The sequence below is a fragment of the Oncorhynchus mykiss genome, chromosome 13, assembly GCF_057628025.1.
Source record: "Oncorhynchus mykiss isolate SJ-2025 chromosome 13, ASM5762802v1, whole genome shotgun sequence".
Taxonomy (NCBI): Eukaryota; Metazoa; Chordata; class Actinopteri; order Salmoniformes; family Salmonidae; genus Oncorhynchus; species Oncorhynchus mykiss.
This window is the reverse complement of record NC_143034.1, coordinates 9,057,501-9,077,500: the sequence shown is the minus strand read 5'-3', so window position 1 is coordinate 9,077,500 and position 20,000 is coordinate 9,057,501. Positions and strand designations below refer to the sequence as shown.

Genomic DNA, 20,000 nt, shown 5'->3' with positions numbered 1-20,000 from the left:
AACACAGTCAACAGTCAGTCAGTGTTGAGAGATTAACTGACAGTTAACAGACAGTCAGTGTTGAGAGATGAACTGACAGTCAACAGACAGTCAGTGTTGAGAGTTAACAGACCGAGTCAACACACAGTCAGTGTTGAGAGATGAACTGACAGTCAACAGTCAGTCAGTGTTGAGAGATTAACTGAGAGATGAACTGACAGTCAACAGACAGTCAGTGTTGAGAGATGAACTGACAGTCAACATACAGTCAGTGTTGAGAGATGAACTAACACAGTCAACAGACAGTCAGTGTTGAGAGTTAACAGACCGAGTCAACAGACAGTCAGTGTTGAGAGATGAACTGACAGTCAACAGACAGTCAGTGTTGAGAGATGAACTAATACAGTCAACAGACAGTCAGTGTTGAGAGTTAACAGACCGAGTCAACAGACAGTCAGTGTTGAGAGATGAACTGACAGTCAACAGACAGTCAGTGTTGAGAGATGAACTAACACAGTCAACAGACAGTCAGTGTTGAGAGATGAACTAACACAGTCAACAGACAGTCAGTGTTGAGAGATGAACTAACACAGTCAACAGACAGTCAGTGTTGAGAGATGAACTAACACAGTCAACAGACAGTCAGTGTTGAGAGATGAACTAACACAGTCAACAGACAGTCAGTGTTGAGAGATGAACTGACAGTCAACAGACAGTCAGTGTTGAGAGATGAACTGACAGTCAACAGACAGTCAGTGTTGAGAGTTAACAGACCGAGTCAACAGACAGTCAGTGTTGAGAGTTAACAGACCGAGTCAACAGACAGTCAGTGTTGAGAGATAACTGAGAGATGAAAACAGCCAGTAGTTACAGAACTCATCAGATACAGAACTGAAGACACCAAACAGCTGCATGAATCTGTTGCATGTCTGTCCACAGCTGTGAAACGGTGGCCTAACGTCCTTTCATTCAGATGACCCTCTTCTGAGATGAAACGGAGGCCTAACCCCCTTGTGAGATGAAACGGAGGCCTAACCCTCTTCTGAGATGAAACGGAGGCCTAACCCTCTTCTGAGAGAAAACGGAGGCCTGACCCCCTTCTGAGATGAAACGGCCTGACCCTATTCTGAGATGAAACGGAGGCCTGACCCGCCTTCTGAGATGAAACGGCCTGACCCTATTCTGAGATGAAACGGAGGCCTGACCCTATTCTGAGAGAAAACGAGAGAGAAGCTCCTCAGAGGGATCGTCCCAGAGAGCATGGGAACACAGAGCCTTTCATGTCAAACAGTGTCCCAGATGACACCTTATTCACTATACTTTATAGGGAACGGGAAGCCATTCAGGACAATCTCCCTCCAAGCTTTCCAGAAAAGAGGACAGAAGGACAGGCGGAAGAACAAACAAACACACAATGGACACTTCTACTCCTAGAGTCAGTCAGTCAGTCAGTCAGCTAGCCAGGCTACGTATGATCCATTATGACATCACAGAGAATCAACGACCTGTTTGTGACATCATAGCTCTAGAACTAGCCCAGCAGAATGTCAACAGTCAATGAGTGATTGTGACATCATAGCTCTAGAACTAGCCCAGTAGAATGTCAACAGTCAATGAGTGATTGTGACATCATAGCTCTAGAACTAGCCCAGTAGAATGTCAACAGTCAATGAGTGATTGTGACATCATGGCTCTAGAACTAGCCCAGTAGAATGTCAACAGTCAATTAGTGATTGTGACATTATAGCTCTAGAACTAGCCCAGTAGAATGTCAACAGTCAATGAGTGATTGTGACATCGTGACTCTGAGAAACTTCAGCCGTATGATGTGATAGTGAGGTCACGGGTGGACATCTGGAACGAAACCGTAGACCAGAGGCTGTGTGTGGTGGTGCGATCATCCACATCCACAAATAGAGACAGTAAAATACCCTTCTGTTCTGTTGTGTTCACACACTCCTGTCATGTACAGAACGGTATCCTTCTGTTCTGTTGTGTTCACTCCTGTCGTCTAGACAGCTGTACCCTTATTTGGATGTGTTGGATATGTTAAGGCTTTTGGGAAACAGATCTAATGACGACTAAACTATAAAGAGAGTGATCAGAGAGGAGGGATAAGATGACGTGATCAAAGAGAACGGAGTGAGAAGGAGAGACAGCCAAGGTCTAGAGATCTGGCTGCTGGATATTATTATACAAGCACAGAAAGATGGTCTCTCTCTCTCTCCACTGATTATCACCTTAGTGAGGTTCGGATGTTCAGGAGGAAACGGAGCTCCCTCATCAATCAATCACACACACACACACACACACACACACACACACACACACACACACACACACACACACACACACACACACACACACACACACACACACACACACACCTCTGGACAGAAGCTACTGCTGAGTGTCTTTCTCTCTCATCCATCCACCACTTCACCTAAACCTCCACCTCTCCATCCACCACTTCACCTAACCCTCCACCTCTCTATCACTTGACATGTGAGTAATGTAGCAGACACTGTTACCCAGAGGGACTTGTAGTAGTGAGTAGATACATTTCTGTACGTTCTTGTTCTGGTCCCTCGTGGGAATCAAACCAACAACCCTGGTGTTGCTCCCTGCTCTACCAACTGAGCCCCACGGGACATCTTTCTCCCTCTGTCTCTCCCTCCTTCTGTCTCTCCTTCGATCTACCTCCCTCTTTCTCTCTCTCCGTCCCTCTTTCTCTCTCTCCCTCGATCTCACTCCCTCTGTCTCCCTCTGTCTCTCTCCATCTCTTTCTCCCTCTGTCTCTCTCTGTCTCTCTCCATCTCTTTCTCCCTCTGTCTCTCTCCATCTCTTTCTCCCTCTTTCTCCCTCTCTCTCTCCATCTCTTTCTCCCTCTTTCTCCCTCTCTCTCTCCATCTCTTTCTCCCTCTGTCTCTCCATCTCTTTCTCCCTCTTTCTCCCTCTCTCTCTCCATCTCTTTCTCCCTCTGTCTCTCCATCTCTTTCTCCCTCTTTCTCCCTCTCTCTCTCCATCTCTTTCTCCCTCTGTCTCTCTCTATCTCTTTCTCCCTCTGTCTCTCTCTGTCTCTCTCCATCTCTTTCTCCCTCTGTCTCTCCATCTCTTTCTCCCTCTCTCTCTCCATCTCTTTCTCCCTCTTTCTCCCTCTCTCTCTCCATCTTTCTCTCTCTGTCTCTCTCTGTCTCTCTCCATCTCTTTCTCCCTCTGTCTCTCTCTGTCTCTCTCCATCTCTTTCTCCCTCTGTCTCTCCATCTCTTTCTCCCTCTCTCTCTCCATCTCTTTCTCCCTCTTTCTCCCTCTCTCTCTCCATCTTTCTCTCTCTGTCTCTCTCCATCTCTTTCTCCCTCTGTCTCTCTCTGTCTCTCTCCATCTCTTTCTCCCTCTGTCTCTCCATCTCTTTCTCCCTCTTTCTCCCTCTGTCTCTCTCTGTCTCTCTCCATCTCTTTCTCCCTCTGTCTCTCTCTGTCTTTCTCCATCTCTTTCTCCCTCTGTCTCGCTCTGTCTCTCTCCATCTCTTTCTCCCTCTGTCTCTCCATCTCTTTCTCCCTCTTTCTCCCTCTCTCTCTCCATCTCTTTCTCCCTCTTTCTCCCTCTCTCTCTCCATCTTTCTCTCTCTGTCTCTCTCTGTCTCTCTCCATCTCTTTCTCCCTCTGTCTCTCTCTGTCTCTCTCCATCTCTTTCTCCCTCTGTCTCTCCATCTCTTTCTCCCTCTTTCTCCCTCTCTCTCTCCATCTCTTTCTCCCTCTGTCTCTCTCTGTCTCTCTCCATCTCTTTCTCCCTGTCTCTCTCTGTCTCTCCATCTCTTTCTCCCTCTGTCTCTCTCCACCTCATTCTCCCTCTGTCTCTCTCCACCTCTTTCTCCCTCTGTCTCTCTCCACCTCATTCTCCCTCTGTCTCTCTCCACCTCTTTCTCCCTCTGTCTCTCTCCACCTCATTCTCCCTCTGTCTCTCTCCACCTCTTTCTCCCTCTGTCTCTCTCCATCTCTTTCTCCCTCTGTCTCTCTCTGTCTCTCTCCACCTCTTTCTCCCTCTGTCTCTCTCCACCTCTTTCTCCCTCTGTCTCTCTCCACCTCATTCTCCCTCTGTCTCTCTCCACCTCTTTCTCCCTCTGTCTCTCTCCACCTCTTTCTCCCTCTGTCTCTCTCCACCTCATTCTCCCTCTGTCTCTCTCCACCTCTTTCTCCCTCTGTCTCTCTCCACCTCATTCTCCCTCTGTCTCTCTCCACCTCTTTCTCCCTCTGTCTCTCTCCACCTCATTCTCCCTCTGTCTCTCTCCACCTCATTCTCCCTCTGTCTCTCTCCACCTCTTTCTCCCTCTGTCTCTCTCCACCTCATTCTCCCTCTGTCTCTCTCCACCTCTTTCTCCCTCTGTCTCTCCACCTCATTCTCCCTCTGTCTCTCTCCACCTCTTTCTCCCTCTGTCTCTCTCCACCTCATTCTCCCTCTGTCTCTCTCCACCTCTTTCTCCCTCTGTCTCTCTCCACCTCATTCTCCCTCTGTCTCTCTCCATCTCTTTCTCCCTCTGTCTCTCTCCACCTCTTTCTCCCTCTGTCTCTCCATCTCTTTCTCCCTCTTTCTCCCTCTCTCTCTCCATCTCTTTCTCCCTCTGTCTCTCTCTGTCTCTCTCCATCTCTTTCTCCCTCTGTCTCTCCATCTCTTTCTCCCTCTGTCTCTCTCTGTCTCTCTCCACCTCTTTCTCCCTCTGTCTCTCTATATATCTCCATCCCTATTTTTGTCCATCTGACAGGGGACATTTAGGATGTACAGGCTGGCTCTCTATCGCAAAATAACAGAATTCACAGAGGGGGACCCTCCCTTCTCTCACCCGCTGTATGTCTGTCTCTCTATCACGATCTGTCTCTCCTCCTCCCAGCTCCAGGGAGTGAAGTACAGGCAGCTGGCATACAAAGTAGCTGACTCAATGTACTCACACCACTACGAGAGAGAGAGAGAGAGAGAGAGAGAGAGAGAGAGAGAGAGTGAGAGAGAGAGAGAGAGAGAGAGACAGAGAGAGAGGGAGAGAGATACAGAGCCAGAGAGAGAGAGGAGAAAGGGAAAGAGAGAAAGAGGGGAGAACGTGAAAGAGGGAGAGGTGGGAAGGGGGAAGGAGGATAAGAGACAGAGAGAGAGACACAGCGAGAGAGAGACAGAGATACAGAGAGGAGACAGAGAGAGAGAGACAGAGACACACAGAGAGAGAGAGACACACACAGAGAGAGAGAGAGAGAGAGAGAGACACAGAGAGAGACAGAAAGAGACACAGAGACACAGAGAGAGACACAGAGAGACAGAGAGAGACACAGAGAGAGAGACAGAGAGAGACAGAGAGAGAGACATAGAGAGATAGAGACACAGAGAGATAGATACAGATATAGATAAAGAGGGGGAGAGAGAGAGAGACACAGAAAGACCCTAACCCTAACTTTGGTGCTAGGGCACCAAGGCCCTCTGCTAGGGCACCAAGGCCCTCTGCTAGGGCACCAATGCCCTCTGCTAGGGCACAAAGGCCATCTGCTAGGGAACCAAGGCCCTCTGCTAGGGCACCAAGGCCTTCTGCTAGGGCACCAATGCCCTCTGCTAGGGCACCAAGGCCCTCTGCTAGGGCACCAAGGTAGCCTATTGGCTACAGCCTGTCATGTCAATGTGAAGGTGATAGCCTATTGGCTACAGCCTGTCATGTCAATGTGAAGGTGATAGCCTATTGGCTACAGCCTGTCATGTCAATGTGAAGGTGATAGCCTATTGGCTACAGCCTGTCATGTCAAAGTGTAGGTGATAGCCTATTGGCTACAGCCTGTCATGTCAAAGTGTAGGTGATAGCCTATTGGTTACAGCCTGTCATGTCAATGTGAAGGTGATAGCCTATTGGCTACAGCCTGTCATGTCAATGTGAAGGTGATAGCCTATTGGCTACAGCCTGCCATGTCAAAGTGAAGGTGATAGCCTATTGGCTACAGCCTGTCATGTCAATGTGAAGGTGACAGCCTATTGGCTACAGCCTGTCATGTCAATGTGAAGGTGACAGCCTATTGGCTACAGCCTGTCATGTCAATGTGAAGGTGATAGCCTATTGGCTACAGCCTGTCATGTCCAGACGATGATGACATGAGGGAGGCGCCTGAAAACGGAGCCAAACTTTAATGAGACTTTTAATTACATGAAGTACCGGTCCAAAGTTTGGCCACACCTACTCATTCAAGAGGGTTTTCTTTATTTGTTAATATGTTCTACATTGTAGAATAACAGTGAAAACATCACAACTGTGGAATAACACACATGGTATCATGTAGTAACCAGAAACAAAGTGTTCATGTCCCGATCGTCGTCAGGAGCGGACCAAGATGCAGCGTGGGATGTTGTTCATGATGATTTTAATAATTAAAGAAAGCACTGAACACCGAATACAAACTATACAAAAACAATAAACGAATAACGACCGTGAAGCTATAATGAGGACTGTGCTGAACACAAGCAACTAACATAGACAATCAGCCAACAAACAAACAGTGAAACCCAGGCTACCTAAGTATGATTCTCAATCAGAGACAACTAATGACACCTGCCTCTGATTGAGAACCATACTAGGCCCGAAACATAGAAATCCCCAAATCATAGAAAAACAAACATAGACAACATAGACAAACATAGACCCCAACTCACGCCCTGGCCATACTAAATAAATACAAAACAAAGGAAATAAAGGTCAGAACGTGACAATTAAATCGGTCAAAATATACTTGAGATTCTTCAAAGTAGCCACCCTTTGCATTGAAGACAGCTTTGCACACTCTTGGCATTCTCTCAACCAGCTTCACCTGGAATGCTTTTCCAACTGTCTTGACTTAGTTCCTACATATGCTGAGCACTTGTTGGCTGCTTTTCCTTCACTTTGCGGTCCTTCACTCTGCATATGGCCTTGGTTTCCTAGCAGATGGCCTTGGTGCCCTAGCAGAGGGCATTGGTGCCCTTGCATCTTGGTGCCCTAGCAGAGGGCCTTGGTGCCCTAGCAGAGGGCCTTGGTGCCCTGTCAGAGGGCCTTGGTTCCCTGTCAGAGGGCCTTGGTTCCCTGTCAGAAGGACTTGGTGCCCTAGCAGAGGGCCTTGGTTCCCTGGCAGGTGGGGCACCTCTTGAAAGCCAAATGGCTTCTACCCCCAAGCCATAGGACTGCTAAATAGTTAGTTAAATAGGTAACCAATAGCAACCAGGACAATCTGCACTGACCCTTTTTGTACTAACTTTTTTCCCACATCACATAGACTGTTGCCTAGTTACCCCTACCTATATACACTGCTGCTACTGTCTATCATCTATCCTGTTGCCTAGTTACCCCTACCTATATACACTGCTGTTACTGTCTATCATCTATCCTGTTGCCTAGTTACCCCTACCTATATACACTGCTGCTACTGTCTATCATCTATCCTGTTGCCTAGTTACCCCTACCTATATACACTGCTGCTACTGTCTATCATCTATCCTGTTGCCTAGTTACCCCTACCTATATACACTGCTGCTACTGTCTATTATCTATCCTGTTGCCTAGTTACCCCTACCTATATACACTGCTGCTACTGTCTATTATCTATCCTGTTGACTAGTTACCCCTACCTATATACACTGCTGCTACTGTCTATTATCTATCCTGTTGCCTAGTTACCCCTACCTATATACACTGCTGTTACTGTCTATCATCTATCCTGTTGCCTAGTTACCCCTACCTATATACACTGCTGTTACTGTCTATCATCTATCCTGTTGCCTAGTTACCCCTACCTATATACACTGCTGCTACTGTCTATTATCTATCCTGTTGCCTAGTTACCCCTACCTATATACACTGCTGCTACTGTCTATTATCTATCCTGTTGACTAGTTACCCCTACCTATATACACTGCTGCTACTGTCTATTATCTATCCTGTTGCCTAGTTACCCCTACCTATATACACTGCTGTTACTGTCTATCATCTATCCTGTTGCCTAGTTACCCCTACCTATATACACTGCTGCTACTGTCTATTATCTATCCTGTTGCCTAGTTACCCCTACCTATATACACTGCTGTTACTGTCTATCATCTATCCTGTTGCCTAGTTACCCCTACCTATATACACTGCTGTTACTGTCTATCATCTATCCTGTTGCCTAGTTACCCCTACCTATATACACTGCTGCTACTGTCTATTATCTATCCTGTTGCCTAGTTACCCCTACCTATATTCACTGCTGTTACTGTCTATCATCTATCCTGTTGCCTAGTTACCCCTACCTATATACACTGCTGCTACTGTCTATTATCTATCCTGTTGCCTAGTTACCCCTACCTATATACACTGCTGTTACTGTCTATTATCTATCCTGTTGCCTAGTTACCCCTACCTATATACACTGCTGTTACTGTCTATTATCTATCCTGTTGCCTAGTTACCCCTACCTATATACACTGCTGCTACTGTCTATTATCTATCCTGTTGCCTAGTTACCCCTACCTATATACACTGCTGTTACTGTCTATTATCTATCTTGTTGACTAGTTACCCCTACCTATATACACTGCTGCTACTGTCTATCATCTATCCTGTTGCCTAGTTACCCCTACCTATATACACTGCTGTTACTGTCTATTATCTATCCTGTTGCCTAGTTACCCCTACCTATATACACTGCTGTTACTGTCTATTATCTATCCTGTTGCCTAGTTACCCCTACCTATATACACTGCTGCTACTGTCTATTATCTATCCTGTTGCCTAGTTACCCCTACCTATTCACACTGCTGCTACTGTCTATCATCTATCCTGTTGCCTAGTTACCCCTACCTATATACACTGCTGTTACTGTCTATCATCTATCCTGTTGCCTAGTTACCCCTACCTATATACACTGCTGTTACTGTCTATCATCTATCCTGTTGCCTAGTTACCCCTACCTATATACACTGCTGCTACTGTCTATCATCTATCCTGTTGCCTAGTTACCCCTACCTATATACACTGCTGCTACTGTCTATTATCTATCCTGTTGCCTAGTTACCCCTACCTATATACACTGCTGCTACTGTCTATCATCTATCCTGTTGCCTAGTTACCCCTACCTATATACACTGCTGCTACTGTCTATTATCTATCCTGTTGCCTAGTTACCCCTACCTATATACACTGCTGTTACTGTCTATTATCTATCCTGTTGCCTAGTTACCCCTACCTATATACACTGCTGCTACTGTCTATCATCTATCATGTTGACTAGTTACCTCTACCTATATACACTGCTGTTACTGTCTATTATCTATCCTGTTGCCTAGTTACCCCTACCTATATACACTGCTGCTACTGTCTATCATCTATCATGTTGACTAGTTACCCCTACCTATATACACTGCTGTTACTGTCTATTATCTATCCTGTTGCCTAGTTACCCCTACCTATATACACTGCTGTTACTGTCTATTATCTATCCTGTTGCCTAGTTACCCCTACCTATATACACTGCTGTTACTGTCTATTATCTATCCTGTTGCCTAGTTACCCCTACCTATATACAGTGCTGTTACTGTCTATCATCTATCCTGTTGCCTAGTTACCCCTACCTATATACACTGCTGCTACTGTCTATTATCTATCCTGTTGCCTAGTTACCCCATTACCTCTTATCCCGGCACATCACATACACTGCTGCTACTGTCTATCATCTATCCTGTTGCCTAGTTACCCCTATTACCTCGTACCCCAGCACATCACATACACTGCTGCTACTGTCTATTATCTATCCTGTTGCCTAGTTACCCCTACCTATATACACTGCTGTTACTGTCTATTATCTATCCTGTTGCCTAGTTACCCCTACCTATATACACTGCTGTTACTGTCTATTATCTATCCTGTTGCCTAGTTACCCCTACCTATATACACTGCTGTTACTGTCTATTATCTATCCTGTTGCCTAGTTACCCCATTACCTCTTATCCCGGCACATCACATACACTGCTGCTACTGTCTATCATCTATCCTGTTGCCTAGTTACCCCTATTACCTCGTACCCCAGCACATCACATACACTGCTGCTACTGTCTATCATCTATCCTGTTGCCTAGTTACCCCATTACCTTGTATCCCGGCACATCACATACACTGCTGCTACTGTCTATTATCTATCCTGTTGCCTAGTTACCCCTACCTATTCACACTGCTGCTACTGTCTATCATCTATCCTGTTGCCTAGTTACCCCATTACCTCGTATCCCGGCACATCACATACACTGCTGTTACTGTATATCATCTATCCTGTTGTCTAGTTACCCCTACCTATTCACACTGCTGCTACTGTCTATCATCTATCCTGTTGCCTAGTTACCCCTACCTATTCACACTGCTGTTACTGTATATCATCTATCCTGTTGACTCATCACATACACTGCTGCTACTGTCTATTATCTATCCTGTTGCCTAGTTACCTACCTATATGTACATATCTACCCCTATTACCTCGGACCCCGGCACATCACATAGACTGCTGTTACTGTCTATCATCTATCCTATTGACACATCACATAGACTGCTGTTACTGTCTATCATCTATCTTGTTGACACATCACATGCACTGCTGTTACTGTCTATCATCTATCCTGTTGACTCATCACATACTGCTACTGTCTATCATCTATCCTGTTGACTCATCACATAGACTGCTGCTACTGTCTATCATCTATCCTGTTGCCTAGTTACTTTATTTTTACCTATATGTACATAGTTACCCCATGACCTCGTACCCCGGCACATCACACTGACTGTGTATTTATTCCTTATGTTGTTATGTTTTTGTTGGGAAGGGCCAATCAGCCGTCAGTAAGCATGTTTTTGTTGGGAAGGGCCAATCAGCCGTCAGTAAGCATCCCACTGTTAGTCTACACCGATTGTTTACGAAGCATGTGACAAAAAACATGTGATTTGATTTGGAGTCTTAGGACCATCAAGTAGGCTTGGGGTTGGCAGGATGTTGTGGACGGGGATGAGGGATGGGCCTGAGGGTGGAGGTTTCAATCCCAGTGCTAGGTACTAGGTTTCAATCCCAGTGCTAGGTACTAGGTCTCAATCCCAGTGCTAGGTACTAGGTTTCAATCCCAGTGCTAGGTACTAGGTTTCAATCCCAGTGCTAGGTACTAGGTTTCAATCCCAGTGCTAGGTACTAGGTTTCAATCCCAGTGCTAGGTACTAGGTTTCAATCCCAGTGCTAGGTACTAGGTCTCAATCCCAGTGCTAGGTACTAGGTTTCAATCCCAGTGCTAGGTACTAGAAAGGCATCTTGTTGCTACTCTACACCCTCTCTGTTCAGCATTGCAGAGAGATAGAAAGACCTCTTGATGCTACTCTACACCCTCTCTGTTCAGCATTGCAGAGCGATAGAAAGACATCTTGATGCTACTCTACACCCTCTCTGTTCAGCATTGCAGAGAGATAGAAAGACATCTTGATGCTACTCTACACCCTCTCTGTTCAGCATTGCAGAGAGATAGAAAGACATCTTGTTGCTACTCTACACCCTCTCTGTTCAGCATTGCAGAGCGATAGAAAGACCTCTTGTTGCTACTCTACACCCTCTCTGTTCAGCATTGCAGAGAGATAGAAAGACATCTTGATGCTACTCTACACCCTCTCTGTTCAGCATTGCAGAGAGATAGAAAGACATCTTGTTGCTACTCTATACCCTCTCTGTTCAGCATTGCAGAGAGATAGAAAGACATATTGTTGCTACTCTACACCCTCTCTGTTCAGCATTGCAGAGAGATAGAAAAACATCTTGTTGCTACTCTACACCCTCTCTGTTCAGCATTGCAGAGAGATAGAAAGACATCTTGATGCTACTCTACACCCTCTCTGTTCAGCATTGCAGAGAGATAGAAAGACCTCTTGATGCTACTCTACACCCTCTCTGTTCAGCATTGCAGAGCGATAGAAAGACATCTTGATGCTACTCTACACCCTCTCTGTTCAGCATTGCAGAGAGATAGAAAGACATCTTGATGCTACTCTACACCCTCTCTGTTCAGCATTGCAGAGAGACAGAAAGAGAAAAACAGAGGGAGGGAGAGAGGACCACTTTTTCTCTTCTCTTCTCACTCTCCTCTCTCCCCTCATCTTGTTTATACAAGCAATACCTTCTTTAATACTACAAGCCAGTGCACAGCAATCACACACACACATTCACAAGCAATCTCGCAACGCCGCTAACTAACGGCCTGCAGGGAATACTCTCTTGTGAGGCTTTGGAGGCTTGAAACTCAGTGTGTTGCCTGCTGGAAAGGCTTTAGATACAGTGTGTGTGTGTGTGGAATCAATGTGATAATTACCTCTCAGAATGAGCATGAACCATATTGAACTGGAAAAAGGCTTGTAACACCAGTTAGTGTAATAACACCAGTTAGTGTAATAACACCAGTTAGTGTAATGTAACACCAGTTAGTGTAATAACACTGGTTAGTGTAATAACACCAGTTAGTGTAATAACACCAGTTAGTGTAATAACACCAGTTAGTGTAATGACACCAGTTAGTGTAATAACACCAGTTAGTGTAATAACACCAGTTAGTGTAATAACACCAGTTAGTGTAATAACACCGGTTAGTGTAATAACACCAGTTAGTGTAATGTAACACCAGTTAGTGTAATGTAACACCAGTTAGTGTAATAACACCAGTTAGTGTAATAACACCAGTTAGTGTAATAACACCAGTTAGTGTAATGTAACACCAGTTAGTGTAATGACACCAGTTAGTGTAATAACACCGGTTAGTGTAATAACACCGGTTAGTGTAATGACACCAGTTAGTGTAATAACACCAGTTAGTGTAATAACACCGGTTAGTGTAATAACACCAGTTAGTGTAATGACACCAGTTAGTGTAATAACACCAGTTAGTGTAATGTAACACCAGTTAGTGTAATAACACCAGTTAGTGTAATAACACCAGTTAGTGTAATAACACCAGTTAGTGTAATAACACCAGTTAGTGTAATGTAACACCAGTTAGTGTAATAACACCAGTTAGTGTAATGACACCAGTTAGTGTAATAACACCAGTTAGTGTAATAACACCAGTTAGTGTAATGTAACACCAGTTAGTGTAATAACACCAGTTAGTGTAATAACACCAGTTAGTGTAATGTAACACCAGTTAGTGTAATGTAACACCAGTTAGTGTAATAACACCAGTTAGTGTAATGTAACACCGGTTACATGACATGCATCCCGTTCATTACTGGTGTAGAGATGTGGAGGCAGAGCAGGGCGTTCATTACTGGTGTAGAGATGTGGAGGCAGAGCAGGGCGTTCATAACTGGTGTAGAGATGTGGAGGCAGAGCAGGGCATTCATTACTGGTGTAGAGATGTGGAGGCAGAGCAGGGCGTTCATTACTGGTGTAGAGATGTGGAGGCAGAGCAGGGCGTTCATTACTGGTGTAGAGATGTGGAGGAGCAGGGCGTTCATTACTGGTGTAGAGATGTGGAGGCAGAGCAGGGCGTTCATTACTGGTGTAGAGATGTGGAGGCAGAGCAGGGCATTCATTACTGGTGTAGAGATGTGGAGGCAGAGCAGGGCATTTTGGTGCGCAGCCAATGTTAGAGTTACTCAGCGGAAAACCTCTGTTAGACCATGGACACATACATACACACACACACACACACACACACACACACACACACACACACACACACACACACACACACACACACACACACACACACACTCAGTTCGTAGACCATGGATACACACACACACACAAACACACACACACTCAGTAGATCATGGACACACACACACACACACACAGTTAATAGACCATGGACACACACACACACACACACACACATACACACTCAGTTAGTAGACCATGGACACACACACACACAAACACACACACACACACACACACTTAGTACACCATGGACACACACACTCAGTTAGTAGACCACGCCTCGTGGGACTCAATGCTAGTTACAACATCCGTTACCTCAGACTGTTGCTACAGCACAACCCTCTGGATTAACTGCCTGTATAACAACACATTAAAACACAGACACAGAGAGAGACACAAAACACACACAGAGAGAGACACAAACAGACACAGAGAGAGAGACACAAACACCCACACAGAGAGAGACACAAACACCCACACAGAGAGAGACACAAACACACACAGAGAGACACAAACACACACAGAGAGAGACACAAACACACAGAGAGAGAGACACAAACACACACAGAGAGAGACATAAACACACACAGAGAGAGACACAAACACACACAGAGAGAGACACAAACACACACAGAGAGAGACACAAACACACACAGAGAGAGACATAAACACACACAGAGAGAGACACAAACACACACAGAGAGAGACACAAACACACACAGAGAGAGACACAAACACACACAGAGAGAGACACAAACACACACAGAGAGAGACACAAACACACACAGAGAGAGACACAAACACAAACAGAGAGCGACACAAACACACACAGAGAGAGACACAAACACACACAGAGAGACACAAACACACACAGAGAGAGACACAAACACACAGAGAGAGAGACACAAACACACACAGAGAGAGACACAAACAAACACACAGAGAGAGACACAAACACACACACACAGAGACACAAACACACACACACACAAAGAGAGACAAACAAACAAACACACACACCCTAGTATCATTGAGCGGTGTGTGTGTGTGTGTGTTTGACCAGGGAGTTAGATGACATTGATATTGTCCAATCCGGCCCGCGGGTGTTTCTCATTCGGTGTTTTGGTCATGGAAACTGTAGAAATGATAACAGACCGACATTTATACAGGTTCCTGACTGTGTAGAAATGATAACAGACCGACATTTATACAGTTTCCTGACTGTGTAGAAATGATAACAGACCTGCTCTCTAATAATCCTACAACCTCTCACAGTCTCACGTCAGAATTACATGTTCCTCCTGAATAAATCACAGAAATGTCAAGGAGCATCGCCAATTCCAAAAACGATTAATGGGGGACAATTTTCTGCACAAACGATGAAATATAATCCATAATCCATCCGGACTTCGTCGAAGACCGAATGACGCCCCCCAGGGGGCGAAATGAGTTGGACACCCCTGCTTTAGGTGCATGTGCTGCCCAGGGGTGATGACTGTTAAAAACCTCATCACAGTTCCAACTGCCAAGTGATGATACTGTAGCATTATGATACTGTAGCATTATGATACTGTAGCATTATGATACTGTAGCATTATGATACTGTAGCATTATGATACTGTAGCATAATGATACTGTAGCATAATGATACTGTAGCATTATGATACTGTAGCATTATGATACTGTAGCATTATGATACTGTAGATAATGATACTGTAGCATTATGATACTGTAGCATTATGATACTGTAGCATTATGATACTGTAGATAATGATACTGTAGATAATGATACTGTAGCATTATGATACTGTAGCATTATGATACTGTAGCATTATGATACTGTAGATAATGATACTGTAGCATAATGATACTGTAGATAATGATACTGTAGCATTATGATACTGTAGATAATGATACTGTAGATAATGATACTGTAGCATTGATACTGTAGCATTATGATACTGTAGCATAATGTAGTATAATGATACTGTAGCATTATGATACTGTAGCATAATATAGTATAATGATACTGTAGCATTATGATACTGTAGCATTATGATACTGTAGCATTATGATACTGTAGCATAATGATACTGTAGCATTATGATACTGTAGCATAATGATACTGTAGCATAATGATACTGTAGCATAATGATACTGTAGATTATGATACTGTAGCATTATGATACTGTAGCATTATGATACTGTAGATAATGATACTGTAGCATAATGATACTGTAGCATTATGATACTGTAGCATAATGATACTGTAGCATTATGATACTGTAGATAATGATACTGTAGATAATGATACTGTAGCATTGATACTGTAGCATTATGATACTGTAGCATAATGTAGTATAATGATACTGTAGCATTATGATACTGTAGCATAATGTAGTATAGTGATACTGTAGCATTATGATACTGTAGCATTATGATACTGTAGATAATGATACTGTAGATAATGATACTGTAGCATTATGATACTGTAGCATTATGATACTGTAGCATTATGATACTGTAGCATAATGATACTGTAGCATTATGATACTGTAGCATAATGATACTGTAGCATAATGATACTGTAGCATAATGATACTGTAGCATTATGATACTGTAGATAATGATACTATAGATAATGATACTGTAGCATTATGATACTGTACCATAATGATACTGTAGCATTATGATACTGTAGCATTATGATACTGTAGCATAATGATACTGTAGCATTATGATACTGTAGTATAATGATACTGTAGCATAATGATACTGTAGATAATGATACTGTAGCATTATGATACTGTAGCATAATGTAGTATAATGATACTGTAGCATTATGATACTGTAGCATTATGATACTGTAGCATAATGATACTGTAGCATAATGATACTGTAGCATAATGATACTGTCCATTTTAAAAAAGTTTGTTTTTACAGACAGTCTTCAAGTCTTTTAACCCAAGAAAACTGGTGAAGTTCCATAGAAAAGGTAAACATTTACCACTTGAAAAGACGGTTCCCTTAACAAAGGAAAACATTCCCATGAATAAACAAACTGTAAAAAATAATGAACCGTTTTAAATCTATAGCATAGAAGGCGACCTTATGTGTGAGAGAGGCAGTAGGAGCTGTCCCAGGTTCTGGACTACTGCTGGATCAACATGTAGGCTAAGAGTCTGACCCCACCATAGTGCATGTGCATCCTGTGCAGTCTGAAGACGAGCCACTCAGGTGGACAAAGGGTGCTGCATGGCCACATACGACATGCACCCCCTGGTCCCCGGTCCACATTCTCAACCATTATCACATCATAAAGGCACCCCCTGGTCCACGGGTCCACATTCTAAACATTCTCAACCATTATCACATCATAAAGGCACCCCCTGGTCCACGGGTCCACATTCTAAACATTCTCAACCATTATCACATCATAAAGGCACCCCCTGGTCCACGGGTCCACATTCTAAATATTCTCAACCGTTATCACATCATAAAGGCACTCCCTGGTCCCCAGTCCACATTCTCAACCATTATCACATCATAAAGGCACCCCCTGGTCCACGGGTCCACATTCTAAATATTCTCAACCGTTATCACATCATAAAGGCACTCCCTGGTCCCCAGTCCACATTCTCAACCATTATCACATCATAAAGGCACCCCTTGGTCCCAGGGTCCACATTCTAAACATTCTCAACCATGATCACATCATATAGGCACCTCGCTGTCCCCGGTCCACATCCTAAACCATTTTCACATCATATAGGCACCTCACTGTCCCCGGTCCACATTCTAAACATTCTCAACCATTATCACATCAAATAGGCACCCCCTGGTCCCCGGTCCACATTCTAAACATTCTAAACCATTATCACATCATATAGGCACCCCCTGGTCCCCGGTCCACATTCTAAACATTCTAAACCATTATCACATAATTTAGGCACCCCCTGGTCCCCGGTCCACATTCTAAACATTCTAAACCATTATCACATCATATAGGCACCTCCTGGTCCCCGGTCCACATTCTGAACCAGTAACACGTCATATAGGCATCACCTAGTCTAAATCAACATTCTAAACCAGACAACAACAACACGTCTGGAACGTCAGTCATTGAAATATGTGAAAACTTCAAACCCCGTGTTTTATGAACTTTAGCCTTCTTTCATGCATCTTTCTTAGGTCACCAACTATAGTTTGGCTACATTAGCCAGTTCTGTGGTCTATACTTTCAGGATGGCCTAGTGAAAGTCCTTTGAGCCCACGTGAAGCCAAGTGTAGCCATTAGCCTAAACCGTCATTATTCCATACGTTAAAACTGGCATTATCCCGCCTGTAGATAGAGGCAATAGGCTGACAATCTATCTAATTAATTGATCTCCATGTGTGCCATTTTTTTTAGAAGTTGGATCAATCAATTAATCTGATTAGCTATTTTATTGGATCTATCAATCAATGAAACCCGGACTGCCCTCTCAGACCGCAGCCTAAAGACACATTACCTACAGAATGCATAGGCTACAATCTATTGGCTACACGACGTATGAACAGAAAAACATGTAGCCAATCCTGTCCACAAATCCAATCCCTCACCAGCTCTGTACAGTACAGCATCAACGGAGTTGCCTCAGTCAGGGGGAAAACATGCGCTTCCGTAAACATCAAAGCTGTGGTGAACTGCAGCAGCAAGCAATGACCTGCTTTGGTAGCCTACAGACAACCAAAGTTACCCATGCAGCGCCAACCCCCTCGCTATTGAAGACAGAACGGTTTAGAAGCAGAATAGACAGCGAGTAGAATATAACAGCATGAATCCATGTTGTTAGTTACCTGGTGTGGAAAACGGCGAAACCGTTAGACATCTGACCGTACGGTTAGCGATTCATCTCAGATATCACCCAAAACCCCTTCTGTCGCTTCTGTGACACGCTCTTCCCTTCCCGTTCTCTTTCCTCTCCTCTATATGTATCTCTCTCTCTCTGTCTCTCTTTCAAGGAGGAGAGCAGCAGTAGCAGTTGCGGATCTCCACGGGAATATCCAGCATCACGTCTCAAGGCTGTGCAGTGTCAACCACGGCATCCGACAGACAGCAGCTGCGAGATGAGCTGTCGTTCCACCGACACTGTCTCGCGCATGCAGCGCTCTCTATTCTCTACTCTTCCGTTCCGTTCTGTTCTCTGCCTCTCTGTCTTCTATCCGTATCTCACTGCGTCAGGCGCACTATGCTTGGCTTCTCTCTCTCGCTCTCTCGCGCTCTCTCTCTTTCTCTCGCTCTCTCTCACTCCCTTTCTCTCTCTCTCTCTCTCTCTTTCTCTCTCGCTCTCTCTCTCCCTCTCTCTCCTGTCCTCCTCTCCTTGTGCCTGGACTGAAGCCAGCTTTTAGTGGAGAAGGAGTAGGATACTGTGCAGGCTGTGATACAATATAATATATAATACAATACTTTGTCAATTTGAATGGAACTGTATTTCGAGGCCAGCTGTAGGCTACAATGAGATATGCCTGCATACAAATCTACACACAACAACAATCTCCGTGAGTAAAATTTGATGTAATTTCAACTTCTTTTCAACCAAAAAGTTGTCTTTTCAATGTCTTTTGCCAACATATATCACCGATAATGCCCTATAAGCTGCACATCAGGGTGGATCACATTGGTGGGAGACACTTTTGTAAAGCTGTGGTTTTTTGCACCTCCTAAGGATCCCAGAGTGCCTTCTTTTACAATTCCACCCTCCTAGGATCCCAGAGTGCCTTCTTTTCCAATTCCACCCTCCTAGGATCCCAGAGTGCCTTCTTTTCCAATTCCACCCTCCTAGGATCCCAGAGTGCCTTCTTTTCCAATTCCACCCTCCTAGGATCCCAGAGTGCCTTCTTTTACAATTCCACCCTCCTAGGATCCCAGGGTACCTTCTTTTCCAATTCCACCCTCCTAGGATCCCAGAGTGCCTTCTTTTACAATTCCACCCTCCTAGGATCCCAGGGTGCCTTCTTTTACAATTCCACCCTCCTAGGATCCCAGGGTGCCTTCTTTTACAATTCCACCCTCCTAGGATCCCAGGGTGCCTTCTTTTACAATTCCACCCTCCTAGGATCCCAGGGTGCCTTCTTATACAATTCCACTCTCCTAGGATCCCAGGGTGCCTTCTTTTACAATTCCACCCTCCTAGGATCCCAGGGTGCCTTCTTTTACAATTCCACCCTCCTAGGATCCCAGGGTGCCTTCTTATACAATTCCACTCTCCTAGGATCCCAGGGTGCCTTCTTTTACAATTCCACCCTCCTAGGATCCCAGGGTGCCTTCTTTTACAA

The 20,000-nt window shown here is 44.5% G+C and overlaps 1 protein-coding gene across 1 annotated transcript in view; it reads right to left on the bottom strand.

Annotated features, from left to right (window-relative positions):
* The window catches only part of LOC110513544 (protein ELFN1), a 175,756-nt gene extending 156,795 nt beyond the window's left edge, over positions 1–18,961 (bottom strand). The window contains exon 1 of the mRNA XM_036948755.2: positions 18,522–18,961. The gene's annotated coding sequence lies outside the window, so the exon portion shown is untranslated. The remainder of the gene's footprint in view (positions 1–18,521) is intronic.
* Positions 18,962–20,000: the final 1,039 nt, after the last annotated feature.